This window comes from Giraffa tippelskirchi, chromosome X (assembly GCF_054371585.1).
Source record: "Giraffa tippelskirchi isolate mGirTip1 chromosome X, T2T-mGirTip1v1.2.pri, whole genome shotgun sequence".
Classification (NCBI taxonomy): domain Eukaryota; kingdom Metazoa; phylum Chordata; class Mammalia; order Artiodactyla; family Giraffidae; genus Giraffa; species Giraffa tippelskirchi.
The window spans coordinates 52,913,779-52,929,333 of record NC_137289.1 but is presented as its reverse complement, the minus strand read 5'-3'; the positions used below and the strand labels follow the sequence as shown (position 1 = coordinate 52,929,333).

Here is a 15,555-nt window from a genome sequence, read left to right as displayed (position 1 = left end):
AGGACAGAAACAGTATGGACCTAACAGAAGCAGAAGATATTAAGAAGAGGTGGCAAGAATACACAGAACAACTATACCAAAAAAGTCTTAATGATCCAGACAACCATGATGGTGTGGTCACTCATCATGAGCCAGAAATCCTGGAGGGTAAAGTCAAGGGGGCCTTAGAAAGTATTACTATGAACAAGGCTAGTGGAAGTGATAGATTTCCAGCTGAAGTATTTCAAATCCTAAAAGATGATGCTGTGAAAGTGCTGCACTCAATATGCCAGCAAATTTGGAAAACTCAGCAGTGGCCACAGGACTGGAAAAAGTCAGTTTTCATTCCAATCCCAAAGAAGGGCAATGCCAAACAATGTTCAAACTACTGCACAATTGTGCTCATTTCACATGCTAGCAAGGTAATGCTTAAAATCCTTCAAGCAAGGGTTCAACAGTACATGAACCTAGAACTTCCAGATGTAAAAGCTAAATTTAGAAAAGACAGAGGAACCAGAGATCAAATTGCCAGTATCCGTTGGATCACAGGAAAAGCAAGAGAATTCCAGAAAAACATACTTCTGCTTCACTGACTACGCTAAAAACACCTGCTTCTGCTTTGTTGACTACACCATTGACTGTGTGGATCACAACAAACTGTGGAAAATTCTTAAAGAGATGGGAATCCCAGACCACCGTACCTGCCTCCTGAGAAACCTGTATGCAGGTCAAGAAGCAACAGTTAGAACTGGACATGGAACAACAGACTGATTCAAAACTGGGAAAGGAGTACATCAAGGCTGTATATTGTCACCTTGCCTATTTAACTTCTATGCAGACTACATCATGTGAAATGCCAGGCTGGATGAATCACAAGCTGGAATCAAGACTGCCAAGGGGAATATCAATAGCCTCAGGTATGCAGATGACACCACCCTCATGGCAGAAAGTGAAGAGGAACTAAAGAGCCTTTTGATGAAGATGGAAGAGGAGAGTGAAAAAGCTGGCTTAAAAGTCAACAATCAAAAAACTAAGATCATGGCATCTGGTTCCATCACTTCAAGGCAAGTACATGGGGAAACAATGGAAACAGTGACAGACTTTATTTTCTTGGGCTCCAAAATCACTGTGGATGGTGACTGCAGCGGTGAAATTAAAAGATGCTTGCTTCTTAGAAGAAAAACTTTGACAAATGTACATAGCATATTAAAACGCAGAGACATCACTTTGATGACAAAAGCACACATAGTCAAAGCTATGGTTTTTCCAGTAGTCATGTACAGATGTGAGAGTTGGACCATAAAGAAGTCTGAGCATGGAATAATTGATGCTTTCAAACTGTGGTGCTAGAGAAGACTCTTGAGAGCCCCTTGGACTGTAAGGAGACCAAACCAGCTAATCCTAAAGGAAATTAACCTTGAATATTCATTGGAAGGACTGATGCTGAAGCTCCAATACTTTGGCCGCCTGATGCAAAGAGCCGACTCATTGGAAAAGACCCTGATGCTGGGAAAGAGTGAAGGCAGGAGGAGAAGGAGACGACAGAGGATGAGATGGTTGGATGGCATCATTGACTCAGTGGACATGAATTTTAGCAAACTCTGGGAGATAGTGAAGGACAGGGAAGCCTGGCCTGCCACAGTCCATGGGGTCACAAAGAGTCAGACACAATTGTGCGACTGAACAACACAAAAAGACAACCACTAGTAGAGGATGGACGCACATGACAATGTATACCAGATATGTGGTGTAATTGGACATGTGAATACACAATCACATCTTTGAAAGTTCGCAACTTGAAGGTTTGTATGTAGGGGACTTGCTGTATTTCTTAGCCCATGACAGGTCCCCTCCCATCACTACAGAAATCCCCCAATGTTGACAGCATTCTAAAATGTTTCCTGGACTTCCCTGGTGGCACAGTGAATAAGTATCCACCTGCCCCTGCCAATGCAGGGAACATGGGTTTGATCCCTGGTCCAGGAAGATTCCACATGCTGCAGAACAACTAAGCCTGTGTGCCACAACTACTGAGCCAGCACACTCTAGGACCCATAAGCTGCAACTACCGAACCTGTGTGCCACAACTCCTGAGACCCACACACCTAGAGCCTGTGCTCCGCAACAAGAGAAGCCACTGCAGTGAAAAGCCCATGCACCAAAAGGAAGAGTATGTTCCACTCACTCCCAACTAGAGAAAACCCGCACAAAGCAACAAAGAGCCAGGGCAGCCAAAAATGAATGAACGAATGAGTAAATAAATAATTTTTTAAAAGTCAGTCCCTTTAAAAAAATAAATAAAATGGTTTCAGACAAACAAATATGCACCTGGGAAATACGAAAGAGAATCTGTTTTTAAAGTCCCACACCTGTTATTCACCCTGCTTGCAACAAACCATCTACAAACCTCAGTTCATGACTCTGGTTCCTCCCTAGCAGGAGCCTGTATTCAACTCATTGGAATAACAGAAAAAGATCCCAAATCTTTTTCACTGGGGTAAATAAAGGCACAGCTAAAATGAGTTACAGTACCCATTTCCACCTGCCTCCCTCCAAAACACCACCATCTCCAAAAGTATAAATTGAACTCTGCCCTCTCAGTGTTCCCATCACAAATAAAAAATAGTTTTGTCTGACCTGCAATCATATACAGTGCTAATACTTCAGCAATAGACTTTTTAAAGGGTGTATATACAGTTTTAATTCATCATCTGTGTACCTTCTTCGTGTTCCTTGGCATAAGCAATCTACAATTACTGCCCAACCCTCAAGAAAGCAGGGAGAGTAAACCTTTGTAAATTTCTGGAGCCCTGGAGGTCAAGTCCCCACCCTTGAGGGCCAAGGTTATCCAGTTGTATCAATTCAAATGATACAAGGGCAAGTTTAAGTACAGATATAAATATCTGGAGTACTGATTTTCCCCTTAGCTTTTCACTCTGTATTCAAGTGCCTTTGTTGTTGTTCAGTGGCTAAGTCATGTCAACTCTTTGCGACCCCATGGACTGTAACCTGCCAGGTTCCTCTGTCCATGAGATTCTCCAGGCAAGAATACTGGACTGGGTTGCCATTTCCTTCTCCAGGGGATCTTTGTGACCCAGGGGTCAAACTTGTGTCTCCTGCACTGGCAGGCAGATCCTCTACCACTGAGTCACCAGGGAAGCCCCATTCAACTGCCTACTAGATACAATAGATGTCTGGAAAGCCCACAAACACTCCAAACTCACAACATCCACAATCGAATTCATCCTCTTTCCCCAAAACTTTGGTCCTTGTGATATTCCTCTCTGTAAGAGATGTCATCTTCTGGCTCAAGTGAGAAACCCAGGAATCATCCTTAACACTTTCCTCTTAATCTCTAATTTAAGTCTATTACTTCCACTTCAAAAACAAACCTCAAAGCTAGTTTCTTCTCTCCACCTCCATCACCTGGTCCAAACCATCACCCTCTCTCACCTAAATGACTACACATCTCTTTATTGATCTGCCTGCCTCAACAGGTTCTCCATACATCCAGTGTGATTTTCAGAAAACACATATCAAATCACGTTACTACCCTATTTCAAATCCCCCAGTGAGAGACATATAGTGTTCATAAGTTTAAAGATTCAACATAGTAAAGGGGCCAATTCTTCCCAATTTGATATGGAGGTTGAAAGCAATTCCTAGCAAGGTCCCTGCAAGATTTTTACTTTAAACATATAAAGTGTTAGTCGCTCGGTCGTGTCCAGCTATTTGTGACCCCATGGACTGTAGCTGGCCAGGATCCTCTGTCCATGGAATTTTCCAGGCAAGAATACTAGAGTGGGTAGCCATTTTCTTCTCCAGGGGGTCTTCCTGACCCAGGGATCGAACCCATGTCTCCAGCACTGCAGGAAGATTCTTTACCATCCGAGCCACCAGAGAAGCCCCAAACACAGAAAACCTTGTTCTAAAATTTATATGGAAAGGCAAAGGAACTAGAATAGGTCAAACAATTTTTTTAAAAGAATAAAGTGAGAGGAATCAACCCACTTGATTTTCAGACATAATTAGAAAAATCAAAACTGTGCGGTATTAGCAGGGAGACAAACACATATCAATAAATAAGAAAAGCAGACTAGAGATGCCAGAAATAAACCCACACAAGTATGTCCGTGGGATTTCCCTGGTAGCTCAGATAGTAAAGAAACTGCCTGCGATGCAGGAGACATAGGCTTGATCCCTGGGTCGGGAAGATGCCCTGGAGTAGTAAATGACAATCCACTCCAGTATTCTTGCCTGGAGTATTCCATGGACAGAGAAGCCTGGTGGGCTACAGTCCATAGAGTCGCCAAGAGTCAGACACGACTGAGCATAGCACAGCCAACATACCCAATTGATTTTTGACAAGCATTCAAAAGAATTCAAATGGTGATGGAACAATTGGATATTCATAGGCAAAAAGATAAACCTCATCTTCAGCCTCACATCTTATACAAAAATGTACTCAAATGGATCACAAATTTAAAAGTATATCATAAAAGTGTAAAGCTTTTAGGACGAAAATAGGAGAATGCCTTCAGGATCTGGGGTTAGGCAAAGAATTCTTAGACATAGCATGATCCCTAAAGGGGAAAACTGGGGTCAGTCCTAAGATGGCGGAGGAATAGGACGGGGAGAAGACTTTCTCTCCCACAAATTCACCAAGAGAATATTTAGACACCGAGCAAATTCCATAAAACAACTTCTGAATGCTGGCAGAGGATATCAGACACACAGAAAGGCAGCCCATAATCTTCGAAAGGAGGTAGGAAAAATATAAAAGATAAAAAGAGAGACACAAGAGGTAGGGATGGAGATCCGTCCCAGGAAGGGAGTCTTAAAATAGAAGTTTCCAAACACCAGGAAACACTCTCTAAGGCAGGCCTGTGGCAAGCCTTGGAATCGCAGAGGGCAAAATAACCAGGAGGAAAAATAAATAAATAATTAAAACCCGTAGTTTACGTACCTAACAGCAACTCCCAGCGGGCGTGATCCAAAATCTTGAAAGCAAAATGGAGTTACAGATAAATAGCCTGGAGACAAGGATTGAGAAGATGCAAGAAATGTTTATCAAGGACTTAGAAGAAATAAAAAGGAGTCAATATAGAATGAATAATGAAATACAGGAGATAAAAGACACTCTGGAGGGAACCAACAGTAGAATAACGGAGGCAGAAGATAGGATAAGTGAGGTAGAAGATAGAATAATGGAAATAAAAGAAGCAGAGAGGAAAAAAGAAAAAAGAATCAAAAGAAATGAGGAAAACCTCAGGGACCTCTGGGACAATATGAAACGCCCCAACATTCGAATCATAGGAGTCCCAGAAGAAGAAGATAAAAGGAAAGGCCATGAAAAAATACTTGAGGAGATAATAGTTGAAAATTTCCCTAAAATGAGGAAAGAAATAGTCACAGAAGTCCAAGAAACCCAGAGAGTTCCAAACAGGATAAACCCAAGGCGAAACACCCCAAGACACATATTAATCAAATTAACAAAGATCAAACACAAAGAACAAATATTAAAAGCAGCAAGGGAAAAACAACAAATAACACACAAGGGGATCCCCATAAGGATAACAGCTGATCTTTCAATAGAAACCCTTCAGGCTAGAAGGGAATGGCAGGACATACTTAAAGTAATGAAAGAGAATAATCTACAACCCAGATTACTGTACCCAGCAAGGATCTCATTCAGATATGAAGGAGAATTCAAAAGCTTTACAGACAAGCAAGAGCTGAGGGAATTCAGCACCACCAAACCAGCTCTCCAACAAATGCTAAAGGATCTTTTCTAAACAGGAAACACAGAAAGGATGTTTCAACACGAACTCAAAACAACAAAGTAAATGGCAACGGGATCATACTTATCAATAATTACCTTAAATGTAAATGGGTTGAATGCCCCAACCAAAAGACAAAGGGTTGCTGAATGGATACAAAAACAAGACCCCTATATATGCTGTCTACAAGAGACTCACCTCAAAACTAGGGACACACACAGGCTGAAAGTGAAGGGATGGAAAAACATATTTCATGCAAACGGAGACCAAAAGAAAGCAGGAGTCGCAATACTCATTTCAGATAAAATAGACTTTAAAATAAAGGATGTGAAAAGGGACAAAGAAGGACACTACATAAAGATCAAAGGATCAATCCAAGAAGAAGACGTAACAATCATAAATATATATGCACCCAACATAGGAGCACCACAATATATAAGGCAAATACTAACAAGTATGAAAGGGGAAATTAACAATAACACAATAATAGTGGGAGACTTTACTGCTCCACTCACGCATATGGATAGATCAACTAAACAAAATTAACAAGGAAACACAAACTTTAAATGATACAATAGACCAGCTAGATTTAATTGATATTTACAGGACTTTCCACCCCAAAACAATCAATTTCACCTTTTTCTCAAGTGCACGTGGAACTTTCTCCAGGATAGATCACATCCTGGGCCATAAATCTAGCCTTGGTAAATTCCAAAAAATTGAAATCATCCCAGCCATCTTCTCTGACCACAATGCAGTAAGATTAGACCTCAATTACAGGAAAAAAACTATTAAAAATGCCAACATATGGAGGCTAACCAACAAGCTTCTGAATAACCAACAAATCACAGAAGAAATCAAAAAAGAAATCAAATTATGCATAGAAAAGAATGAAAATGAAAACACAACAACCCAAAACCTATGGGACACTGTAAAAGCAATACTAAGGGGAAGGTTCATAGCAATACAGGCGTACCTCAAGAAACAAGAAAAAAATCAAATGAATCAACTAACTCTACACCTAAAGCAACTAGAGAAGCAAGAAATGAAGAACCCCAGGGTCAGTAGAAGGAAAGAAATCTTAAAAATTAGGGCAGAAATAAATGCAAAAGAAACAAAAGAGACCATAGCAAAAATCAACAAAATTAAAAGCTGGTTTTTCGAGAAGATAAACAAAATTGACAAACCATTAGCCAGACTCATCAAGAAACAAAGGGAGAAGAATCAGATCAACAAAATTAGAAATGAAAATGGAGAGATCACAACAGACTCCACAGAAACACAAAGGATCATAAGAGACTACTACCAACAGCTATATGCCAATAAAATGGACAACTTGGAAGAAATGGACAAATTCTTAGAAAAGTATAACTTTCCAAAACTGAACCAGGAAGAAATAGAAGATCTTAACAGACCCATCACAAGCACGGAAATCGAAACTGTAATCAGAAATCTTCCAGCAAACAAAAGCCCAGGACCAGACGGCTTCACAGCGGAATTCTACCAAAAATTTAGAGAATAGCTAACACCTATCCTACTCAAACTCTTCCAGAAAATTGGAGAAGATGGTAAACTTCCAAACTCATTCTATGAGGCCACCATCACCCTAATTCCAAAACCAGACAAAGATGTCACAAAAAAGGAAAACTACAGGCCAATATCACTGATGAACATAGATGCAAAAATCCTTAATAAAATTCTAGCAAACAGAATCCAACATCATATTAAAAAGATCATACATCATGACCAAGTGGGCTTTATCCCAGGAATGCAAGGTTTTTTTTAACATCTGCAAATCAATCAATGTAATACACCACATTAACAAACTGAAAGAAAAAAACCATATGGTTATCTCAATAGATGCAGAAAAAGCCTTTGACAAAATTCACCATCCATTTATGATAAAAACCCTCCAGAAAGCAGGAATAGAAGGAACACACCTCAACATAATAAAAGCTATATATGACAAACCCACAGCAAACATTATCCTCAATGGTGAAAAATTGAGAGCATTTCCCCTAAAGTCAGGAACAAGACAAGGATGCCCACTTTCACCACTACTATTCAACATAGTTTTGGAAGTTTTGGCCACAGCAACCAGAGCGGAAAAAGAAATAAAAGGAATACAGATAGGAAAAGAAGAAGTAAAACTCTCACTGTTTGCAGATGACATGATCCTCTACATAGAAAACCCTAAAGACTCTACTAGAAAATTACTAGAGTTAATCAATGAATATAGTAAAGTTGCAGGATATAAAATTAACACACAGAAATCCCTTGCATTCCTATACTCCAAGAATGAGAAAACAGAAAGAGAAATTAAGGAAACAATACCATTCACCATTGCAACAAAAAGAATAAAATACTTAGGAATATACCTACCTAAAGAAACAAAAGACCTATATATAGAAAACTATAAAACACTGATGAAAGAAATCAAAGAGGACACAAACAGATGGAGAAATATACCGTGTTCATGGATTGGAAGAATTAATATAGTCAAAATGAGTATACTACCCAAAGCAATCTATAGATTCAATGCAATCCCTATCAAGCTACCAATGGTATTTTTCACAGAACTAGAACAAATCATGTCACAATTTGTATGGAAATATAAGAAACCTCGAATAGCCAAAGCAATCTTGAGGAAGAAGAATGGAACTGGAGGAATCAACCTGCCTGACTTCAGGCTCTACTACAAAGCCACAGTCATCAAGACAGTATGGTACTGGCACAAAGATAGAAATATAGATCAATGTAACAAAATAGAAAGCCCAGAGATAAACCCATGCACATATGGACACCTTATCTTCAACAAAGGAGGCAAGAATATACAATGGAGAAAAGACAATCTCTTTAACAAGTGGTGCTGGGAAAACTGGTCAACCACTTGTAAAAGGATGAAACTAGAACACTTCCTAACACCATACACAAAAATAAACTCAAAATGGATTAAAGATCTAAACGTAAGACCAGAAACTATAAAACTCCTAGAGGAAAACATAGGCAAAACACTCTCCGACATAAATCACAGCAGGATCCTCCATGACCCACCTCCCAGAATATTGGAAATAAAAGCAAAAATAAACAAATGGGACCTAATTAAAATTAAAAGCTTTTGCACAACAAAAGAAAATATAAGCAAGGTGAAAAGATAGCCTTCAGAATGGGAGAAAATAATAGCAAACGAAGCAACAGACAAACAATTAATCTCAAAAATATACAAGCAACTCCTGCAGCTGAATTCCAGAAAAATAAACGACCCAATCAAAAAATGGGCCAAAGAACTAAACAGACACTTCTCCAAAGAAGACATACAGATGGCTAACAAACACATGAAAAGATGCTCAACATCGCTCATTATTAGAGAAATGCAAATCAAAACCACAATGAGGTATCATTTCACACCAGTCAGAATGGCTGCCATCCAAACGTCTACAAGCAATAAATGCTGGAGAGGGTGTGGAGAAAAGGGAACCCTCTTACACTGTTGGTGGGAATGCAAACTAGTACAGCCACTATGGAGAACAGTGTGGAGATTCCTTAAAAAACTGGGAATAGAACTGCCATATGACCCAGCAATCCCACTGCTGGGCATACACACCGAGGAAATCAGAATTGAAAGAGACGCGTGTACCCCAATGTTCATCGCAGCACTGTTTACAATAGCCAGGACATGGAAGCAACCTAGATGTCCATCAGCAGACGAATGGATAAGGAAGCTGTGGTACATATACACAATGGAATATTACTCAGCCATTAAAAAAATACATTTGAATCGGTTCTACTGAGATGGATGAAACTGGAGCCCATTATACAGAGTGAAGTAAGCCAGAAAGAAAAACAACAATACAGTATACTAATGCATATATATGGAATTTGAAAGATGGTAACGATAACCCTATATGCGAGACAGAATAAGAGACACAGATGCATAGAACAATTTTATGGACTCAGAGGGAGAAGGTGAGGGTGGGACGTTCTGGGAGAATAGCATTGAAACATGTATATTATCATATGTGAAACAGAACACCATTCCATGTTCGATGCATGAGACAAGGGCTCAGGGCCGGGGCAATGGGATGACCCAGAGGGATGGGATGGGAAGGGAGGTGGGTGGGGGGTCCAGGAAGGGGAACACATGTAAACCCATGGCTGATTCATGTCAATGTATGGCAAAAACTATTACAATATTGTAAAGTAATTAGCCCCCAACTAAAGTAAATAAATTTATAAAAAAATAAAATTTAAAAAAATAATAATTAAAACCCGTAGTTTACGTACCTAACAGCAACTCCCAGCGGGCGTGCAGTGCAGATGTACGCTTCCCCAACTAGCAAGTGGGGGCTGGGCAGGGAGGGGCGGACTGCATTGCTTTGAGTTAGGACTGAGCCTGAATGCCCCGCGGGCAATCTGAGGGAACTAGATTGAGACAGCAACCTAGACCATGGGATAGCTTTCTCTCGAAAAGCCTTAACCTAAGACACTGCCAGGCACACTCACAGAACAAAGGACTGAGCAGAGCAAGCCTGCTGCGGACCGGCCCATCCCCCGCAGGAGACAGGCAGGGGAGCGCAGCAAGAGCCGGAAGGGCAGAATCGCGGCCCCAAAGAGGCATCCTATACCAAATTGCAAACAGACCTCGCTGCTAACCAGGACTTCTGGAGACTCTGAAGGGTCGACACCCGCCGAGAGGGTCGCAGCCAGAGATCAGCTCCTCAGGGGAGAGCACGGCACACCTGGGAAGCTGCGCCCATTGTACACCCAGAAAACCAAGCGGCTGGGACGGGGGAAGGGAAAAAGAGGCAGCCCCCGACTGCGCTAGCCAAAAACCTGGTCACGGGAGCTGCTCGGACCTGGGAAGGGCGCAAAACCCAGGCTCAACCAAGACTGTGCCTTTGTGAAGTACTTGGGAGCCAGAACCTGAGCGGCTTAGACCTGGGAAGTACAAGCAACCCCAGGGGCCGCTTCAGACAATTCCCAGCAGTGCAACCTAGAGCCTGAGCAGTGTAGACTGGGAAAGCACACACGCAGTGAGCGGGGCAAACCCAGAGCGGCCGAAACATTGTGAGCACACGCCAGTGAGATTTGTTTGCAGTGTTCCTCCCTCCCCACAACACGACCGAACAAGTGAGACTAAAAAAAAAAAAAAAGTGACCACCACCGCCCCCCTTGTGTCAGGGCGGAAATTAGACACTGAAGAGACCAACAAACAGAAGAAGCTAAAGGAAACAGAGGGAACTGCTTTGGAAGTGACAGATGCAACAGATTAAAACCCTGTAAATAGCACTGACTATATAGGAATGGGCCTAGAGACCTTGAGAAGTACAAGCTAGACCAAGGAACTATCTGAAAATGAACTGACCCCACACTGTCCATAATAGCTCCAGAGAAAGTCCTAGATATATTTTTACTATTATCATTTTTTTAAATTTTGAAAACTTTTTTATTATTATTATTTTTAATTTTTAATTTAATTTAATTTTCTTATTTTATTTTTATTTTTAAGTCCCCTATTACTCCTTCAAAACCCTCGAAAAAGCAGAAATAGAAGGAACATACCTCAACATAATAAAAGCTATGTATGACAAACCCACAGCAAACATTATCCTAAATGGTGAAAAATTGAAAGCATTTCCCCTAAAGTCAGGAACAAGACAAGGATGCCCACTCTCACCACTAATATTCAACATAGTTTTGGAAGTTTTGGCCACAGCAATCAGAGAAGAAAAAGAAATAAAAGGAATCCAGATTGGAAAAGAAGAAGTAAAACTCTCACTGTTTGCAGATGACATGATCCTCTACATAGAAAATCCTAAAGACTCCACCAGAAAATTACTAGAGCTAATCAATGAATAGAGTAAAGTTGCAGGATATGAAATTAACACACAGAAATCCCTTGCATTCCTATACACTAACAACGAGAAAACAGAAAGAGAAAATAAGGAAACAATTCCATCCACCATCGCAACAAAAAGAATAAAATACTTAGGAATATATCTACCTAAAGAAACAAAAGACCTATATATAGAAAACTATAAAACACTGATGAAAGAAATCAAAGAGGACACAAATAGATGGAGAAATATACCATGTTCACGGATTGGAAGAATCAATAGAGTGAAAATGAGTATACTACCCAAAGCAATCTATAGATTCAGTGCAACCCCTATCAAGCTACCAACGGTATTCTTCAGAGAACTAAAACAAATAATTTCACAATTTGTATGGAAATACAAAAAACCTCGACTAGCCAAAGCAATCTTGAGAAAGAAGAATGGAACTGGAGGAATCAACCTGCCTGACTTCAGGCTCTACTACAAAGCCACAGTCATCAAGACAATATGGTACTGGCACAAGGACAGACATATAGATCCATGGAACAAAATAGAAAGCCCAGAGATAAATCCACGCACCTATGGACACCTTATCTTCGACAAAGGAGGCAAGAATATACAATGGAGAAAAGACAATCTCTTTAACAAGTGGTGCTGGGAAAACTGGTCAACCACTTGTAAAAGAATGAAACTAGAACAATTTCTAACACCATACACAAAAATAAACTCAAAATTGATTAAAGATCTAAACATAAGACCAGAAACTATAAAACACCTAGAGGAAAACATAGGCAAAACACTCTCCAACATAAATCACAGCAGGATCCTCTATGACCCACCTCCCAGAATATTGGAAATAAAAGCAAAAATAAACAAATGGAACCTAATTAAAATTAAAAGCTTTTGCACAGCAAAGGAAACTATAAGCAAGGTGAAAAGATAGCCTTCAGAATGGGAGAAAATAATAGCAAACGAAGCAACAGACAAACAATTAATCTCAAAAATATACAAGCAACTCCTGTAGCTCAATTCCAGAAAAATAAATGACCCAATCAAAAAGTGGGCCAAAGAACTAAACAGACACTTCTCCAAAGAAGACATACAGATGGCTAACAAACACATGAAAAGATTCTCAACATCACTCATTATCAGAGAAATGCAAATCAAAACCACAATGAGGTACCATTTCACACAAGTCAGAATGGCTGCTATCCAAAAGTCTACAAGCAATAAATGCTGGAGAGGGTGTGGAGAAAAGGAAACCCTCTTACGCTGTTGGTGGGAATGAAAACTAGTACAGCCACTATGGAGAACAGTGTGGAGATTCCTTAAAAAAACTGGAAATAGAACTGCCATATGACCCAGCAATCCCACTGCTGGGCATACACACCGAGGAAACCAGAATTGAAAGAGACACGTGTACCCCAATGTTCATCACAGCACTCTTTATAATAGCCAGGACATGGAAGTAGCCTAGATGCCCATCAGCAGATGAATGGATAAGGAAGCTGTGGTACATATACACAATGGAATATTACTCAGCCGTTAAAAGGAATACATTCGAATCAGTTCTAATGAGGTGGATGAAACTGGAGCCTATTATACAGAGTGAAGTAAGCCAGAAAGAAAAACACCAATACAGTATACTAACACATATATGTGGTATTTAGTTAATTGGTAAAGATAACCCTGTATGTGAGACATCAAAAGAGACACAGATAAATAGAACAGTATTATGGACTCTATGGGAGAGGGCGAGGGTGGGATGATATGGGAGAATGGCATTGAAGCATGTAAATTATCATATGTGAAACGAATCTCCAGTCCAGGTTCGATGCATGATACAGGGTGCTCGCGGCTGGTGCACCAGGATGACCCAGAGGGATGGGATGGGGAGGGAGGTGGGAGGGGGGTTCTGGAAGGGGAACACATGTACACCCATGGTGGATTCATGGCAATGTATGGCAAAACAAATACAATATTGTAAAGTTAAAAAATAGAAATATAAACTAATTTAAAAAAATAATAAAATAAAAAAAAGGGGAAACTGAACAATCAGATCTCTTCGAAATTAAAAACTTCTAATGGATGAAGGTGGTCAAAAGGTACATACTTTCAGTTGTAAGATGAATAAATACTGGAAATGTAATATACAACATGATGCCTAGAGTTTATACTGATGCATGGTAACCTTTCAAAATCATGAATCACTCTACTGTACTACACCTATAACATATAATATTGTACATCAACTATACTTCAATTTTTTTTTTAAAAAAAAAGAGTGCTGCATGATAAATTTGAAATTTGCTAACAGATTAGAATGGATCGGAGAGCTGGACTGTGAAGAAAGCTGAGCGCCGAAGAATTGATGCTTTTGAACTGTGGTGTTGGAGAAGACTCTTGAGAGTCCCTTGGACTGCAAGGAGATCCAACCAGTCCATCCTAAAGGAGATCAGTCCTGGGTGTTCACTGGAAGGACTAATGTTGAAGCTGAAACTCTAATATTTTGGCCACCTGATGCGAAGAGTTGACTCATTGGAAAAGACCCTGATGCTGGGAAGAAATGGGGGCAGGAGGAGAAGGGGACGACAGAGGGTAAGATTGCTGGATGGCATCACCAACTTAATGGACATGAGTTTGGGTAAACTCCCGGGAGTTGGTGATGGATAAGGAGGCCTGGCGTGCTACGATTCATGGGGTCACAAAGAGTTGGACACGACTGAGCGACTGAACTGAACTGAACTAAATATGCAATGTAGAAAGATGGTAACAATGACCCTATATGCAAGACAGCAAAAGAGACACAGATGTAAAGAACAGACTTTTGGACTCTGTGGGAGAAGGCGAGGGTGGGATGATTTGAGAGAATAACACTGACACATGTATATTACCATATATGAAATAGATCACCAGTCCAGGTTTGATGCATGAGACAGGGCACGCACCGCCAGTGCACTGGGATGACCCTGAGGGATGGGATTGGGAAGGAGATGGGAGGGGGGTTCAGGATAGGGGACACATGTATACCCATGGCTGATTCATGTAAATGTATGACAAAAACCAAAAACCTCTACAATATTGTAAAGTAATTAGCCTCCAATTAAAATAAATAAATTAACTTACAAAAAATCCCAAACTCTCCAACCCCCCATTACTCTCAATATGAAACCCAAACTCCTATATATATATTTCAAAGCCCAAGTCTACCTCTATCTCTTACTAGCTGTGCAAACTTGAGCAGCTCAAACTCTCTCACCCTCAGTTTTCTCATTTATTATAAAGTGGAAATAATAATGCCATAAGAATATGTAAACTGATGCTCATGAAAGCATTCTTTAAATTAGGAACTTCTAGACACATGCAAAGAACTATTATCACGTTTCAGCCCTGGCTCCCATGTCTCCCATAGTTCATCTCCAGCCAAACTGAACTATTTGCTGGCCCATAAATACGCTCTTCCTGTGTCATCTTCATTTTGAGCTATCCACCTAGACTCTCTCTCCAATCTCTGAAATCTACCCACTGAAATTCTTCCCACAAATAATTCATACCCAAAAATGTACTGGTTATAAAATAGGGGGAAAATAGGGAAAAAAAAGTTTACCATTGTGTAAAATGATTAAGAAAACTGGTAATTCAGAATAGTGCTTGAAATCTATCCATTCATTCAATAAATATTTATTAACCATACCAAACGTGTCAGGCAGTTTCCTTGACACTGAAATATAAAAGTGTGTATGGTTGGCAATAAATATTGGAGGAATGACTGAATAAGAGAACAGATGAATGAATAATAACCTATCATACTCTACAATTTAAAATTTTTAAAGTGTAAGAAATAATTATGATATAATGGTAGATAACTAAGATAGAATATCAGATAGTTAATTGTAATACAGAACTTGTAAAAAAAATACAGAAAAAAAAAGAAAGTTGTCATTACCACATATGGATGA

The 15,555-nt window shown here is 40.0% G+C and overlaps 1 protein-coding gene across 1 annotated transcript in view; it reads right to left on the bottom strand.

The window, feature by feature from the left end:
* IL1RAPL2 (interleukin 1 receptor accessory protein like 2) overlaps window positions 1-10,718 on the bottom strand; it is a 1,535,365-nt gene extending 1,524,647 nt beyond the window's left edge. The window contains exon 1 of the mRNA XM_081566378.1: window positions 10,044-10,718. The gene's annotated coding sequence lies outside the window, so the exon portion shown is untranslated. The remainder of the gene's footprint in view (window positions 1-10,043) is intronic.
* Window positions 10,719-15,555: the final 4,837 nt, after the last annotated feature.